At 38.4% G+C, this 16,229-nt stretch overlaps 8 non-coding genes across 8 annotated transcripts; all 8 read right to left on the bottom strand.

Annotated features, from left to right (window-relative positions):
* Positions 1–12,470: 12,470 nt before the first annotated feature.
* Trnaq-uug (transfer RNA glutamine (anticodon UUG)) lies at positions 12,471–12,542 on the bottom strand. The gene has a single exon. It is a non-coding gene; the product is annotated as a tRNA-Gln (tRNA).
* A 596-nt stretch (positions 12,543–13,138) lies between these two features.
* Trnaq-cug (transfer RNA glutamine (anticodon CUG)) lies at positions 13,139–13,214 on the bottom strand. Its single transcript has one exon. It is a non-coding gene; the product is annotated as a tRNA-Gln (tRNA).
* A 465-nt stretch (positions 13,215–13,679) lies between these two features.
* Trnaq-uug (transfer RNA glutamine (anticodon UUG)) lies at positions 13,680–13,751 on the bottom strand. Its single transcript has one exon. It is a non-coding gene; the product is annotated as a tRNA-Gln (tRNA).
* Positions 13,752–14,015: 264 nt separating this feature from the next.
* Trnaq-cug (transfer RNA glutamine (anticodon CUG)) lies at positions 14,016–14,087 on the bottom strand. Its single transcript has one exon. It is a non-coding gene; the product is annotated as a tRNA-Gln (tRNA).
* Positions 14,088–14,552: 465 nt separating this feature from the next.
* Trnaq-uug (transfer RNA glutamine (anticodon UUG)) lies at positions 14,553–14,624 on the bottom strand. Its single transcript has one exon. It is a non-coding gene; the product is annotated as a tRNA-Gln (tRNA).
* A 264-nt stretch (positions 14,625–14,888) lies between these two features.
* Trnaq-cug (transfer RNA glutamine (anticodon CUG)) lies at positions 14,889–14,960 on the bottom strand. The gene has a single exon. It is a non-coding gene; the product is annotated as a tRNA-Gln (tRNA).
* Positions 14,961–15,425: 465 nt separating this feature from the next.
* Positions 15,426–15,497, bottom strand: Trnaq-uug (transfer RNA glutamine (anticodon UUG)). Its single transcript has one exon. It is a non-coding gene; the product is annotated as a tRNA-Gln (tRNA).
* A 264-nt stretch (positions 15,498–15,761) lies between these two features.
* On the bottom strand, positions 15,762–15,833 carry Trnaq-cug (transfer RNA glutamine (anticodon CUG)). The gene has a single exon. It is a non-coding gene; the product is annotated as a tRNA-Gln (tRNA).
* Between the last annotated feature and the right edge of the window lie 396 nt (positions 15,834–16,229).

Raw genomic sequence — 16,229 nt, 5'->3', positions numbered from 1 at the left:
ATTCACTGTGTGCGTTGGAGCATGACGATGCTCACGTTAATTTGTGCAGATCTTAAAGAAATCAAGCGAGGCACTCGTTATTTAGTACAAATGGTAAGGAAGTCAAGCGAGTGACCAGTCCTTGTTGTAGATCATCCCTGATTAAACATGCCTCTACCACGTGCATCGATGCACTGTTGGCACCGACAGCATTGAAACAGTGATCAACGTCATTAGCACGTCTTGCATTAACAGTACAAAATACTTGTAATTATTTGCTTTTTGAATAAATCGAGTAACAGTGGGGTCTTGAGTATATTTTAGCAACAGGAATTTTCAGTGTATTTTCAGGTAAACAAACTTAGGATCGATTTGTGTGCACTATACCTGCCACATATGCCTAACGTGATAATGCATAATTACACAGATATCTTAATTTTGTCGCACAGACGTCAAGTCCTACTTTTCTTTATCGTAAAGTATAGGTATTGACCAAAGTGGAGGTGCGTTGAGCAGAGTAAATGTATTGGACAAACACGTGTATACGGTATAGCTGGGTAAGATTTCCTGTATATATGCTTTTCAATTCCTGGCAACCAGTGACTCCTTACATGCGTATAAACTCGGCCTGGATATACAAACAACAAAAATGCGGTGTCGAGACTATTTAATTGTAATTGTTGGCCAAGAATAACATGTATTACAAAAATTACGAAATTCAGTCAGGGTCTTACATGAGAAGTCGAACCAGCTCATTACACTTGATGTCACTCTGGCCAAACGGACTGTCAGTGTGTCAGGATTGTATGGGCTGACACACCTACTGAAAGATTAAAGGTGTCCTACAGTAGCGACAGATTTTTTCTGTTGTTGAATGTTTTAGAATTATAAAATGAAACCCTATCAAATGCTTCCTCCATGCTTCTGGTCAATAGTGAGAATATATGCATTATTTTCATGTTCATCTTTAAAATCAATAACGTGTAATATAATGATGTAATCAGATAAATCTCTTTCCGGTATGGAAGTTTGCTCGGGTAAAATATACCTACACACAACATTTTCAAATCTTAACTGGCAGTAAGTGAAATGAGCCATGCCTTTAACCCCGATTATCTGTTTTGTTCGCTTTCTTCTTAAAGAAAAGCCTTGTAACTCCATTTTCGTAGTTCTCAACATATTTCTCCTTAAATCTACAATTTACCATGCTGACAAGAAGTTTCAATATGTACATTTTTTCTATCTTCTTCTGATACACAATCAGTCACTAAGCTTCAAACTAAGCTTCTCACCAAATATACAGTTTACTATGTTGACAAAAACTGGCTTCAATACATCCCAAAATGTAAGATAGAACTCAACAGTAAGCCCATCGTTACCCGGTGATATACGGCCCTCCATTCCTTTTAAAGCTACAGTAATTTCTTCAGCGGTAATTTTTCATCCATTCTTTTTTTCTATCTTCAAGATCAGTTACTAAGCTCAGAGTTTCATCATGTGTATTAGAATTAGTTTCTACTGCTGAATACAGATGGGAGTAGGCATGAGGTAATGTGCCCTTCTTAGACTGAACGATTCCAGAATCTGTCTTAAGTCTACTGCTGAATACAGATGAGAGTAAAACTGGTACGCATGACATAATATGCCCTTCTTAGACTGAACGATTCCAGAATCTGTCTCAAGTTCCCCGACACAGTTTCTTTCTTGTTTATTTTTGCCCAGGTTAAGAAAGAAAGAAGTATTTTATCGGATATTAAAACTACTGACCCTGGGATCTCAGAATAGCTGCTTGACATTTTAGTGCTCAAAGAACTGCTGCGAGTCGAAAGTTCAATGTTCTTCTTTTCAAGGTTTTCTCTGTTAGTAGCATCAGTGAAATACGCAGAGAAATGCATAAACGACACCAGTACAGTCCGGTTGAAGATAAAACTGCAGTGATAAACGTCACCATCAATTTCCAACCCTTCAACAAAGATTTTCCATCAACACTGTTTTTGCATCAACAATATCTCTCAGTGATAATTCAAAACAATCCCCACCTCTCAAAATGACTCCGGTTACATGTCCCACCACCTCCAGAGCTCCCTTGGTAACATCCTCAGCTCGAATCATAGATGCATATCTCCAACATCGGCGATAATAGTTGTATCCTTTGCATCAGTTTCTGTTCCAAAATCAACTTTCCCATTGTGACTCGGTACTAGGGACTGAAGTCGCCGTTTTATCTCGTGCGTTGCACAGAATGCACACACACATTCTCTAAACACTTCAAAACACAAGGAAAAGGGTCTCATGCAAGGATACCATTTACAATTTGCATAATATTGGCACAGACTTTATACTCTGCATCTGTAAATTTACATGAGACCTCAATGAGAAATGATTTGAAGGCTGCATTCAAAGTCCAGAGTGCTAACCATTACACCATGGGACCAGTTGACAGGTGTAAGTGTTAGATATCGATCATTTTCCAATTAAGCCAAAAGGAAGCATCTCGGGACACATACATGTTATCCTACATTTGATTGTGGACTAGGAGAAACCCTTAAAATGGAATAATATTAGGCATTAATATGGGTGTGTTGGAGAGGTGTCAAGGTAGTTTTACCTGGCCAGTGTAGTCTTCTGATTAATTATGGTTTGTGTTCCACATTACAATCATTTTGAAAATCTTGCCAAAAATCGCAGTTGGTCCTACCGAAATTTGAACTTATATTGCTGGATTCAGTGTCCAGAGTGTTTGTTTTTCTTTAAAACCCTATTCACATTATCTGATTACTACAGGTGCAGACATTGCTGACACTGACACTCAAAATATAACAGATGTATGAGTTTAGGTGGCAGCCTTCAGTTCTAAACGTAGAAATATATTTTTGATAGTTTTGTACAGTTTTATAACAATATGCATCCATGACTGTACAGTACATTTTAGCGAAAATAGTAATGCCCCTTTTGAATATATACTTAAGAATTAAAAAGCACTTATCTAACGGGCCTTTGAGAACACCCTTATTCCGTCCAACTCCATGTATGTATTGGTTATAATGTATGAAAATGAATGAATGATGTGCTATTGATTTAGTTTGAAATACTAAGTATGAAAATGAATGAATGAAGATGTGTTATTGATTTAGTTTGAAATACTAGTATAACTGTACAGTATAACAGCAAAAATCAGAAATGGCGCTTTACCATAGACTTGACTAATATCCCCACATCAAATGAGATGGTGTTGTGACTTGTCATTATAACTCTTCTTTTGAACACAGACGGATGATGTATTGACAATACAATATCTATCACTGGTTGACATGATAATCTCGTTTTTTGGAGGAATCCAAACAACAAGAAGAGTGACAGCGGTCCAAAGGAAACTCCTGAATGTTGGCACACATCTGTCAACTCTCTGCAATAGATGAACAGGTGTGAAACGTTTTCTGTTTCACTTAGACAAACGTCAGTGTTTGACAGTCCAAATTAAGAGGGTGTTTCATATGTAAAGGCAATATTACGACCAATTGTAACTCTACAGATTTATTTGTTTGCATTACATTTAGCCACTGCTATTTCCAAGTCATGCCAAAGCAAAGTTTTCCTACCAATCGATAGCTACTGGTTCCTTGGAATGTTTTGTTGTGAAATATCCATAACGATATTCAGCTGTAAGTACTTCAGCAAATACATCCTTTTCTGCTATTGTGCAGATTATATTACTTGAAAGAAGGTTTTTGCTAACCTAACATTTTCCACTCTGACGGAAGCTCATCTAAAGTGATCATACGAGTACAGCATTGTTATATTGTACTTGTGTCTATCTTGGGCAAGGTGTCATGGACTAACTATTAACGGAAGCTCTCTGCAGTTTCATCCTCAGTGCATATTTGTTTTAAGTCGTACGGTTGCTACATTTACACCACCATCTAAACAAACACCAATGCAAGTATCAAATGCTATTTTGACAGTTTAATTGTGAAACAAAAAAATCCAAAACAACTGAGTAAATTTATTGTCAAGCCATAGTTGAACAGGTATTACAGTAAACATATACCACAACCGAGATGAAACAATGAATACATCTTTATTACAATGGCTGTGTAAAGTAGGTGTCTTCTAATCCAAGAATTTAATAGCGTTTGTATTCTTTTCCCAATTGAATGTTTCACACATCTTTTATCCTCTCCAAGAAAATGCCTAGTATTTCTGTACATTCTCTCTTAAATTTAACCGGAATTTGGATTTTAAACTCACGAAGTCTATTTTTGCCCAGTAACAAAACTTCTGATTTTTCAATGTTAATTTTGGCACCAGTTGCCTCATAGTATAGGCTAACTGTGCTAATTGATTTAATAACAGAGTTAACATCTGAGGCACTGATTGTGGGGTCATCTGTATATTGATATATTAAAGATGAACTGTTGTTGATTTTGACATCTTTAATGAGAGGATTGCCTTTTATCAACAAAATTAATGGTTCTGATTTTAAGAACAAATAGCATGGAGCGTGGAGAAAATTTGAAATATGGACTTAAATGTCCATTACACTTGACAGAACTTTTAATGTCTGTATACAAAATTTTGATCCAAGTAAGGCTGAGCGGGACACCTCAGGAATGACCAGCCAGTCCTAACTTGACACAGAGTAGGAAGCATGCTACAAAAACATTTTTTATATCATTGGAAAGATCTCGAGGAGATGAATCCAAAAATATAATGTGCAAGTGTGTTCTTGTGTTCATAAGCTCACAAATTGGCTTTAAAATGCATTTCTGCAGAAATTTCTTGCAGAAATTTTTTTCTACATACATAAGAGATTTATGATATGGTGTATGTGCCTCTGTTGCTTTTTTAGTCACTCTAAATGGACAATGGTACACTGCATGTGTATATGGCAGATGTATAACATTTGAAACCGCATATGTGACTTTCACAAACGTACCAGCCATTTCATGAGGCCAGCCAAATATTAGAGTACTTGGTGAAATCCAACAATTCACTCAAGATGATAAATATTGAACGCAGATTTAACATCAGTAATGGGGACAAATAACACAAACGAGGTCGCAAAACAATTATGTATTGCTGCATAAATGCCATAGACACCAAGGTTACACATGCTACACTTGTATATAATTCAAACATTAAAAAACACTTCGGTGTATTAGGTTCTTTCTGGATGTAACAAAAGAATAGAAATTTAACCCTTGAACAAACCATATCAACATATAACGAAACTATATATATCGTAGGTGAGGGACATATATAAAAATACAAAGATTTCTTGTGCAGATATCAGTACTTTTGTGACAAATGAGCTTCAGTCTCAGTTATTTCTTCATTACTTTAGATCTTACCATCCAAAGATGATAGTAACAGTTTAATGTCATCAGAAGTAAAATGTATATGACAGTATCATGGGACAGTTTTGACAATACTGTGTTACTTTTTTAATATGAAATTGGCATTCAAACCATTACACCAATGACATGTGCAATCTACACCTCAAACACAACTTGATCAATAAGTAGGATCTATAAGTATATCCAAACACCTGACAATTTCATGAAAAGAAGTAAATTTATAACCATGAAAAGTCCATTATGTCTATTCCTTGACAGGGATATTTACAAGGAGATATCAATACCAATATCAGTTAGACAGGGATATTTACAAGGAGATATCAATACCAATATCAGTTAGACAGGGATATTTACAAGGAGATATCAATACCAATATCAGTTAGACAGGGATATTTACAAGGAGATATCAATACCAATATCAGTTAGACAGGGATATTTACAAGGAGATATCAATACCAATATCAGTTAGACAGGGATATTTACAAGGAGATATCAATACCAATATCAGTTAGACAGGGATATTTACAAGGAGATATCAATGCCAATATCAGTTAGACAGGGATATTTACAAGGAGATATCAATGCCAATATCAGACTGAACATCAATTCCATGGGTCATCAGATGACAAATCTCCCTGGCCCCCTGTATTTGAAAGATCACATCTTCTGGCGGTCATCTGGCATTTAAAGTGGCTATGTCCTAATTGCCTCCATGGAAATCATGAAAAATATAAAAGCCAAAAATCTACCAACTGCAAAAGGCACCACGTCAAGACCTGTTTGATGGATGCCAAAATGTATAAAGATAATGAAACTCTGGAAGCAAAACCCACCCCTTCCTTATGAAGGTGTAAATCATTTGTCCGTAAACCAGGAAAAATGTAAATGCCAAAAATCTGCAAATCTACTTTGTGGTAAATGAAAGAGATAAAAATCTAATTCTTGACAGTGAGGAAAAATCAAATATAGCTTGTGGTTATATAAAGAAAAATGTTATGTGCATGTATATACATTGCCTATACATATTTACATCATATTTTATTGTAACAGGCCAGATCTTAGTGCTGTGCTGAGGCTTGCCTTCGATGCTTTGTAAGTGATACCTGCAAAGGAAAAAGTTAGGATAATAAGAACTGACATACAAAAACAAGTGAAAATCAGTTCAAGCTTAACTGTTTAACAAGCTTAAAATTCATCTTGATGTTTGGATGTTTTTAACATTCAATGTACAACAGATTACAATGTATTTTTTACTTAAAAATTATAACGCAATACCTTTGATAGCTTCTGCATTTTCTCATTGCTTCGCTCTAATCCCTCTTGCACATTTCTTGGGAGGGTACTCTCTTCCCTTGGGGCAGGCATGAATGGCTTGAAGTGGAACAGCTTGATGGCTGGTGTGTGAATGTCCCCCATCTTTCTAATGTAGGACGCCCACCAAAAGCCCTCCTCTTCAGACAACCTTGCAGATGACACCCATTTGGGCAAGTCTCTCTCCATGGCTTTACATGTGTCATCTACCCTGTCCTTGTTTAGAGTTGCAGGTGTCAGTGTTGACAGGTCAACCTGGAAATCTAATGTCACCTCTCTGTACGTTTCACTTTTCAGAGGCCAATCTTTGTACAACATGGAAACTGAGGACCCTTCCATTCGGAACACACACACATGTGCCTCCTTGTGTCCTTTAGGGGAATCACAGTTGATAAACAACTGCCTCATGTCCCAGACACCATCTAGTGCAGTAGCAGTGGGTTTTGGGGTTGCTGGTGCTGGCAAGAACTTGCAGGAGAGCCTCACATGTTGCAGCACGTCTTTGTCTCAGCTCCCTTGCAAAGACGCTGAACAGCTGGTCCACATCTTCATGGGTGTGCCCCACCATAAGAAATGAAAGTTTCACCTGGAAAAGAGTACCACTAATAAAACACACATTCAAGTTTTGGATTATTTGATATCGCCTGAGATTCTTATAAAGAATATTAAAGATCCTCTCTATTGCATGCATTCCAAAACTGTACTAGTATGTAAATAAGTTGCAACACATACCTTTTTATATATTTTATTATATATTCTGTTTAAATATTCTATATAAAATTCTTTCCAAATTTTTTTCCAAAATTCTTTCTATTTTAATCAAAAACGCATCCTCATCTCTCAGGCACACAACATGTTTGTTCAAAGGAGATAATATCTGACATTACTGACTTGAGTCTTAATGGCAAAGTGCGTGATATTAATTTACAATCAATGTTAAGTAGTGAAATAGGTCTGTAACATCTAATATCCCTTTTCTCACCTTTCTTTTTGTAGAATAAACTAATGACGGTGCCTTTCATAGAACGAGATAATTTCTTCTTTTCACAAATACTCATAGTGACATGATGAAAAAGAGGACAACATTTCTCAAAACATCAGGTAGAATTCAACTGTCAAACCATCAGGACCTGGAATTTTGTTACCTTTCATACCTTTCAGAGCATCTCTCATTTGCTTTACAGAAATGGGAAGCTCACAATTTTTTGTTGATCATTTATAGACGTGTGTATCATATTTATTTACTTATTTATTTACCTCCCATCCCATATAATAATCAAGTCCTTCATATGTGTATAATGTTTCATAGAAAGATCGAGCTGCGTTTATAATATCTTCCATCGTTCGCAGCAGAGTTCCATCTTCAGCGATAAGCTCTTTTATCGAGTTTAATTTGTTGTTTTGATTTTTGGAAATTAAGAAAAAATATGAAGTGCATCTATCTGACTCAAGAATAAAATGCGCCTTTGATCTTAAGATAGCACCCCTACGAGTAATGTTGATCTTCCAGTTTCCTTTCTAAATCACACAGTTGTGTAGATTCATATCCAGGTGAAGGAGCTAATTTGTGATATTCATTCTCGGAGGTTATTTTGAGTTTTGTATTAATCAGTCTTTGCTATCTTACTTCGTTTACTTGAATAATATTTTGAAAACTTTTTCAATTGATATTTCAAGTTGTCCCACTAAGTAAATGGTTCTGATTCAAGAAATGGACAAGGTTTTGCTTCCTCAACAATGCCATGAATTGTACAAACAAAGATACCATCTTCCAAAAGCTGATTATTAAAAGTCCAAAATCCCGGACCTCTTACGATGTCACTTAAATCACCTTTAAGTGACAGAATGTTGTGATCACTTATCTTGCAGTACTTGATATAACAGTTTATTGTATTGTTTATACGATATCTAGACAAAAGACAAAATCAATCCTGGCCTTTTTATCGTAAACTTTGTGTCTCCAAACATCAACCATGCTGAACCGTTAAATGATGGAAGTCAGGGCATCGCTGCTTTAAGATTAAATGCTTTGTTGTTTATGCCCTTGTCCAATGCAGGATTTAGTATTACATTAAAATACCCTCCCACAAACATATTATTTGGTTCTAACCAATTTTCTAATTCTTCAAAAATGTTAACTGTTCATGTAGGCCATTAGGAGCATATACATTTAGTGGGTAACATATTTTACCATCCACATCAATATCATTTTTTAATAATCTGCTCTCAGAATCCTCAGTTGCCATATTAATTTGGTGTTTAAAATGTTGTGACACCAAAATTACAACACCCCTCCTTTGTTTAAGGCATCAAGATAAATATTAATGTGATCTTTTTCCCTCTCTGGATTTTTTCACATCCTTCTTTTTTTCTAGGAGGCCTAGAAGAATCGACAATTTGGCAAGTGTCGCATCTGCCTCCATGTCGTTTAGGTCCTCTTCATTTTCATAATCACTTCCCTGACGATTATCATCAATTTCTTCTGACATATCATCATATCCAAAACAGGTGCAGTTCTTAGGTTTACGTTTGCACCTGCGGCACTTGGAAACACGACAGTTGTACTGAACATCACCTTCTGATCCACAGTTTCTGCATACAATGTTCGGACAATTCTTTTTTTCATGCTGATCAGAAAGGCAATGATGACAAACCTTCACCTGATCGTTATGGAGAATTCTGAAAAAGTCAAATCCTCCAGATGTCTTAAATTTTATACTGTAGGGAAGGCTGTGAATTCCAGAAGGAAACATAACCTGCGTGTACCTGGTACCATCTTCCAAGTTAGTCCCAGGAATTTTTCGTCACCGAATGGTGTCAACCTCATCTATTCCATAGCAATGTAGTTCATCTATAATTTCCTCATCCGTTGTATAGCTCGGCATGTTCATGAATGACACAACAACTTTGTCATTTACAGAAAGTGTGACATCATACACTTTTTTCTTGGCAATTATACCATCACCCAGTAATTTTACTATGCTATGCTGAATTCTATGCTAGGGTAATTCTTTAGTAATTGTTTCTTAGAGTGCAACAATAACCAGTATTCTCTACCAGGTCATTTTCAAGGGCATTACAAACATCAACAACTTCCGGGTGAACATGATTTCCAAACTGCACTGGAACAACGTTCTGCTAAAAAACTATAGATCTCACCGAGATTTGAATGCAGATCGCTGGATTGCTGCCGAATGGAGAAATGTATTATGTATATAATCATATTGCAGGCGCTTTGGTTGGTTTATATACGCCCAACATCATCAATGAGAATGACTTTCCTTTCGTTGAAGTCATTAGTGGCTATCTTACGTGCATTTGGGCCAATTTGACAGTGTTGTGCTGCAAAAATATAGGTCCCACCGAGATTTGAACTGGTATCGTTGGATTCAAAGTCCAGAGTGCTAACCATTACACCATGGGACCAGTTGACACCTTAGCCCAATAGATATCGATCATTTTCCCGTTAAGGTAAGAGAAAGTATGTTTGGACTAACACATGTTGTTATCCTACATTAGATTGTGGACTGGGAGAAACCCTTAAAATGGAATAATATTAGGCATTGGACTTGGGTGTGATGTAGAGGTGTAAAGGTAGTTTGCCACGACCAGTGTAGTCTTCTGATTCATTATGCTTTGTTTCCCACATCCCAATCAAAATGAATTAAAATCTTGCTGAAAAACAGCAGTAGGTCCTACCGAGATTTGAACTCGGATCGCTGGATTCAGAGTCCAGAGTGCTTTTTGTTTTTAATAAAGTTTATTCTCACCAACTCCAACTCTTACAAGCGCAGACAGTGCATCTCAGCCTTCATTTCTCTCTCTTAAAATGAACCTATCACAGTTGTGAAAAGAAGGCTGCTAACAATTCAAAATCTAAAGAAGAGAAACGAGTGAAAGTTTGAAATTCACAGTATTAATAATTGTCTCTTTAAACATAATACTGAAACACCTTGACATCATGTGAAGTTCCTTTTGGGATCACCATTTCTTTTCCTTTTGCATTCAAATCTCTCCGAACACGGTCCCTAACTGCTCCTATTTCCGATTCTGACATTCCTTTCAACAATTTCAAATATTGCTCCATGTCCGCATCATTTACTTCCACAAAGGGATACTGGGATCCTTTGGACCTTGTGGCCCGTACTCTTATTCCAAAAGTTTTCCTTTTCTTAGAAATTGATCTCGGTACAAATTCAGATTCAGTAGGAGGAGAAGCCACATAACTTTTCCCTTCTAGCACACTTTGTGTCCTCTTTTCTTTCGGTTTCCTTTGATCTTCTGATGTGTCCTGATTTAAAGGCTGTTTCCTCTTTAATTCTGGATCATCTCTTTCTGCTGCTACGTCTCGCTTATCTGCAGCTGGAAAAGTTGTCCCTGTGTCCTTCTGTTCATCCTTCTGAGTAACAGTTTCTTTCAGACTGTGTACACTCTCCATGTCATCATCTTGATCAGATTCACTAACCATGTCTTCTCGTGCAGCTTCAGTGCCAGTATCTACCACAACTGATTGGTCCTTGTCCACTTGTCCTTTTGCAACAAGTGAAACGTTTCCTGAGCACATTGCCCGAACATGTCCAACACCATGACATTTCAAACATATCGGTACTCGACCAGGAACTGTAATGAGAATTGACTGCTTATCCCCAAACCGAACAATGTGAGGAATATTGTCTTTTTCCTTCTCAGTCACCTCCATACGAACAGTGCGAACACCTGAAAACACCTTAACATTATCCACCTCCACATATTCTCTGAAAACTTCTACAACCTTTCCGAAACTTGAAAAGTATTCCTTCAGAAAAGATGAGTTCACCGTGGCATGAAGCCAGTGTATCCGCAAAGAAACTATGTAACGACCAAACTCATAGAAAAACACTGTCTCATCCTCAAAATCCACACTGTGTAAGTCTGTAAGCCTCTTCACTTCTTGTTCTGAGTCCATGGTAAGAAAAACATGTCCTTGTTCTGTTTTCCATATCCCAGCAACATGGTCCATACAAAAATCTGGTACACTTGACTTCAACAGAGCAATGTATTCGGAAACAGTAGATACTTTAGCCCTGGTATAAATCCGAACAGTCCTGGTCTCAACTTTCTTGTCGATATACTCCTCTGGAATGGGACCGGCATTGACTGTAGCTGTGTAGGACATGATGAAGGAGGGGAGACTATTTAAAGTCACAAAGTTTCAAGAACTGATGCCCACTCGTAGACCTGTAGAAAGAAACGGTTAGAGACAATACAACTAAGACTTTTACCCCTCCAAAAGGAGATGATACTTCCCAACATTCGCTGTAAAGCCTGTGCCAGGCAAGTATCAGAGTCCAGAGTGCTAACCATTACACCATAGGACCGCACATCACAGTACCAAAGTCTTAAGCATTACAGACTTACTGATAATCCCTTCCCTTGAGACTGGCGTGACTGAGCCACTGTGACGCCTGCTAAATTCCATGTGCGACTTGTCAAGGTGTAGTTGTGGTGTGGGACATGTGCTACATTGTCAGGACGTAGATACTACGCAATAAGGTACCTCACAAAGTCAATCAGCAGGGCATTTCGTCTTAATTTCATCTCTGTCTATTCTCTGCCTTCAGATGTTGACATTTCTTTTTCATGGGGACATTACTTCTGACCGAACATTGACGTTTGCTTCCCAATGGAGAAATGTGTTATGTAAACAATTATATTGCAGGCGCTTTGGGTTTTTTTATATACGCCCAACATCATCAATGAGAATGACCTTCCTTTCGTTGAAGTCATCAGTGGCTATCTTACGTGCATTTGGGCCAATTTGACATTGTTCTGCTGCAAAAATATAGGTCCCACCGAGATTTGAACTCGGATCGCTGGATTCAAAGTCCAGAGTGCTAACCATTACACCATGGGACCAGTTGACAGCTTAGCCTAATAGATAGGGATCATTTTCCAGTTAAGCTAAGAGGAAGTATCTGGGGACACACACATGTTGTTATCCTACATTAGATTGTGGTCTGGGAGAAACCCTTAAAATGGAATAATATTAGGCATTGGATTTGGGTGTGATGTAGAGGTGTAAAGGTAGTTTGCCACGACCAGTGTAGTCTTCTGATTCATTATGCTTTGTTTCCCACATCCCAATCAAAATGAATGAAAATCTTGCTAAAAAACAGCAGTAGGTCCTACCGAGATTTGAACTCGGATCGCTGGATTTAGAGTCCAGAGTGCTAACCATTACACCATGGGACCAGTTGACAGCTTAGCCTAATAGATAGGGATCATTTTCCAGTTAAGCTAAGAGGAAGTATCCGGGGACACACACATGTTGTTATCCTACATTAGATTGTGGTCTGGGAGAAACCCTTAAAATGGAATAATATTAGGCATTGGATTTGGGTGTGATGTAGAGGTGTAAAGGTAGTTTGCCACGACCAGTGTAGTCTTCTGATTCATTATGCTTTGTTTCCCACATCCCAATCAAAATGAATGAAAATCTTGCTAAAAAACATCGGTAAGTCCTACCGAGATTTGAACTCGGATCGCTGGATTCAGAGTCCAGAGTGTTAACCATTACACCATAGGATCGCACATCACAATACCAAAGTCTTAAGCATTACAGACTTACTGATAATCCCTTCCCTTGAGATTGGCGTGACTGAGCCACTGTGACGCCTGCTAAATTCCATGTGCGACTTGTCAAGGTGTAGTTGTGGTGTGGGACATGTGCTACATTGTCAGGACGTAGATACTACGCAATAAGGTACCTCACAAAGTCAATCAGCAGGGCGTTTCGTCTTAATTTCATCTCTGTCTATTCTCTGCCTTCAGATGTTGACATTTCTTTTTCATGGGGACATTACTTTTGACCGAACATTGACGTTTGCTTCCCAATGGAGAAATGTGTTATGTAAACAATTATATTGCAGGCGCTTTCGTTGGTTTATATACGCCCAACATCATCAATGAGAATGACCTTCCTTTCGTTGAAGTCATCAGTGGCTATCTTACGTGCATTTGGGCCAATTTGACATTGTTCTGCTGCAAAAATATAGGTCCCACCGAGATTTGAACTCGGATCGCTGGATTCAAAGTCCAGAGTGCTAACCATTACACCATGGGACCAGTTGACAGCTTAGCCTAATAGATAGGGACCTATTTCCAGTTAAACTAAGAGGAAGTATCTGGGGACACACACATGTTGTTATCCTACATTAGATTGTGGTCTGGGAGAAACCCTTAAAATGGAATAATATTAGGCATTGGATTTGGGTGTGATGTAGAGGTGTAAAGGTAGTTTGCCACGACCAGTGTAGTCTTCTGATTCATTATGCTTTGTTTCCCACATCCCAATCAAAATGAATGAAAATCTTGCTAAAAAACAGCAGTAGGTCCTACCGAGATTTGAACTCGGATCGCTGGATTCAGAGTCCAGAGTGCTAACCATTACACCATAGGACCGCACATCACAATACCAAAGTCTTAAGCATTACAGACTTACTGATAATCCCTTCCCTTGAGATTGGCGTGACTGAGCCACTGTGACGCCTGCTAAATTCCATGTGCGACTTGTCAAGGTGTAGTTGTGGTGTGGGACATGTGCTACATTGTCAGGACGTAGATACTACGCAATAAGGTACCTCACAAAGTCAATCAGCAGGGCGTTTCGTCTTAATTTCATCTCTGTCTATTCTCTGCCTTCAGATGTTGACATTTCTTTTTCATGGGGACATTACTTTTGACCGAACATTGATGTTTGCTTCCCAAACAAGAAATGTGTTATGTAAACAATTATATTGCAGGCGCTTTGGTTGGTTTATATACGCCCAACATCATCAATGAGAATGGCCTTCCTTTCGTTGAAGTCATCAGTGGCTATCTTACGTGCATTTGGGCCAATTTGACATTGTTCTGCTGCAAAAATATAGGTCCCACCGAGATTTGAACTCGGATCGCTGGATTCAAAGTCCAGAGTGCTAACCATTACACCATGGGACCAGTTGACAGCTTAGCCTAATAGATAGGGATCATTTTCCAGTTAAGCTAAGAGGAAGTATCCGGGGACACACACATGTTGTTATCCTACATTAGATTGTGGTCTGGGAGAAACCCTTAAAATGGAATAATATTAGGCATTGGATTTGGGTGTGATGTAGAGGTGTAAAGGTAGTTTGCCACGACCAGTGTAGTCTTCTGATTCATTATGCTTTGTTTCCCACATCCCAATCAAAATGAATGAAAATCTTGCTAAAAAACAGCAGTAGGTCTTACCGAGATTTGAACTCGGATCGCTGGATTCAGAGTCCAGAGTGCTAACCATTACACCATAGGACCGCACATCACAGTACCAAAGTCTTAAGCATTACAGACTTACTGATAATCCCTTCCCTTGAGATTGGCGTGACTGAGCCACTGTGACGCCTGCTAAATTCCATGTGCGACTTGTCAAGGTGTAGTTGTGGTGTGGGACATGTGCTACATTGTCAGGACGTAGATACTACGCAATAAGGTACCTCACAAAGTCAATCAGCGGGGCGTTTCGTCTTAATTTCATCTCTGTCTATTCTCTGCCTTCAGATGTTGACATTTCTATTTAATGGGGACATTACTTCTGACCGAACATTGACGTTTGCTTCCCAATGGAGAAATGTGTTATGTAAACAATTATATTGCAGGCGCTTTGGTTGGTTTATATACGCCCAACATCATCAATGAGAATGACCTTCCTTTCGTTGAAGTCATCAGTGGCTATCTTACGTGCATTTGGGCCAATTTGACATTGTTCTGCTGCAAAAATATAGGTCCCACCGAGATTTGAACTCGGATCGCTGGATTCAAAGTCCAGAGTGCTAACCATTACACCATGAGACCAGTTGACAGCTTAGCCTAATAGATAGGGATCATTTTCCAGTTAAGCTAAGAGGAAGTATCCGGGGACACACACATGTTGTTCTCCTACATTAGATTGTGGTCTGGGAGAAACCCTTAAAATGGAATAATATTAGGCATTGGATTTGGGTGTGATGTAGAGGTGTAAAGGTAGTTTGCCACGACCAGTGTAGTCTTCTGATTCATTATGCTTTGTTTCCCACATCCCAATCAAAATGAATGGAAATCTTGCTAAAAAACATCGGTAGGTCCTACCGAGATTTGAACTCGGATCGCTGGATTCAGAGTCCAGAGTGCTAACCATTACACCATAGGACCGCACATCACAGTACCAAAGTCTTAAGCATTACAGACTTACTGATAATCCCTTCCCTTGAGATTGGCGTGACTGAGCCACTGTGACGCCTGCTAAATTCCATGTGCGACTTGTCAAGGTGTAGTTGTGGTGTGGGACATGTGCTACATTGTCAGGACGTAGATACTACGCAATAAGGTACCTCACAAAGTCAATCAGCAGGGCGTTTCGTCTTAATTTCATCTCTGTCTATTCTCTGCCTTCAGATGTTGACATTTCTTTTTCATGGGGACATTACTTTTGACCGAACATTGATGTTTGCTTCCCAAAGGAGAAATGTGTTATGTAAACAATTATATTGCAGGCGCTTTGGTTGGTTTATATACGCCCAACATCATCAATGAGAATGACCTTCCTTT

Source organism: Haliotis asinina, chromosome 14 (genome assembly GCF_037392515.1).
Source record: "Haliotis asinina isolate JCU_RB_2024 chromosome 14, JCU_Hal_asi_v2, whole genome shotgun sequence".
NCBI lineage: Eukaryota > Metazoa > Mollusca > Gastropoda > Lepetellida > Haliotidae > Haliotis > Haliotis asinina.
This window is presented reverse-complemented; position numbering and strand designations above follow the sequence as displayed.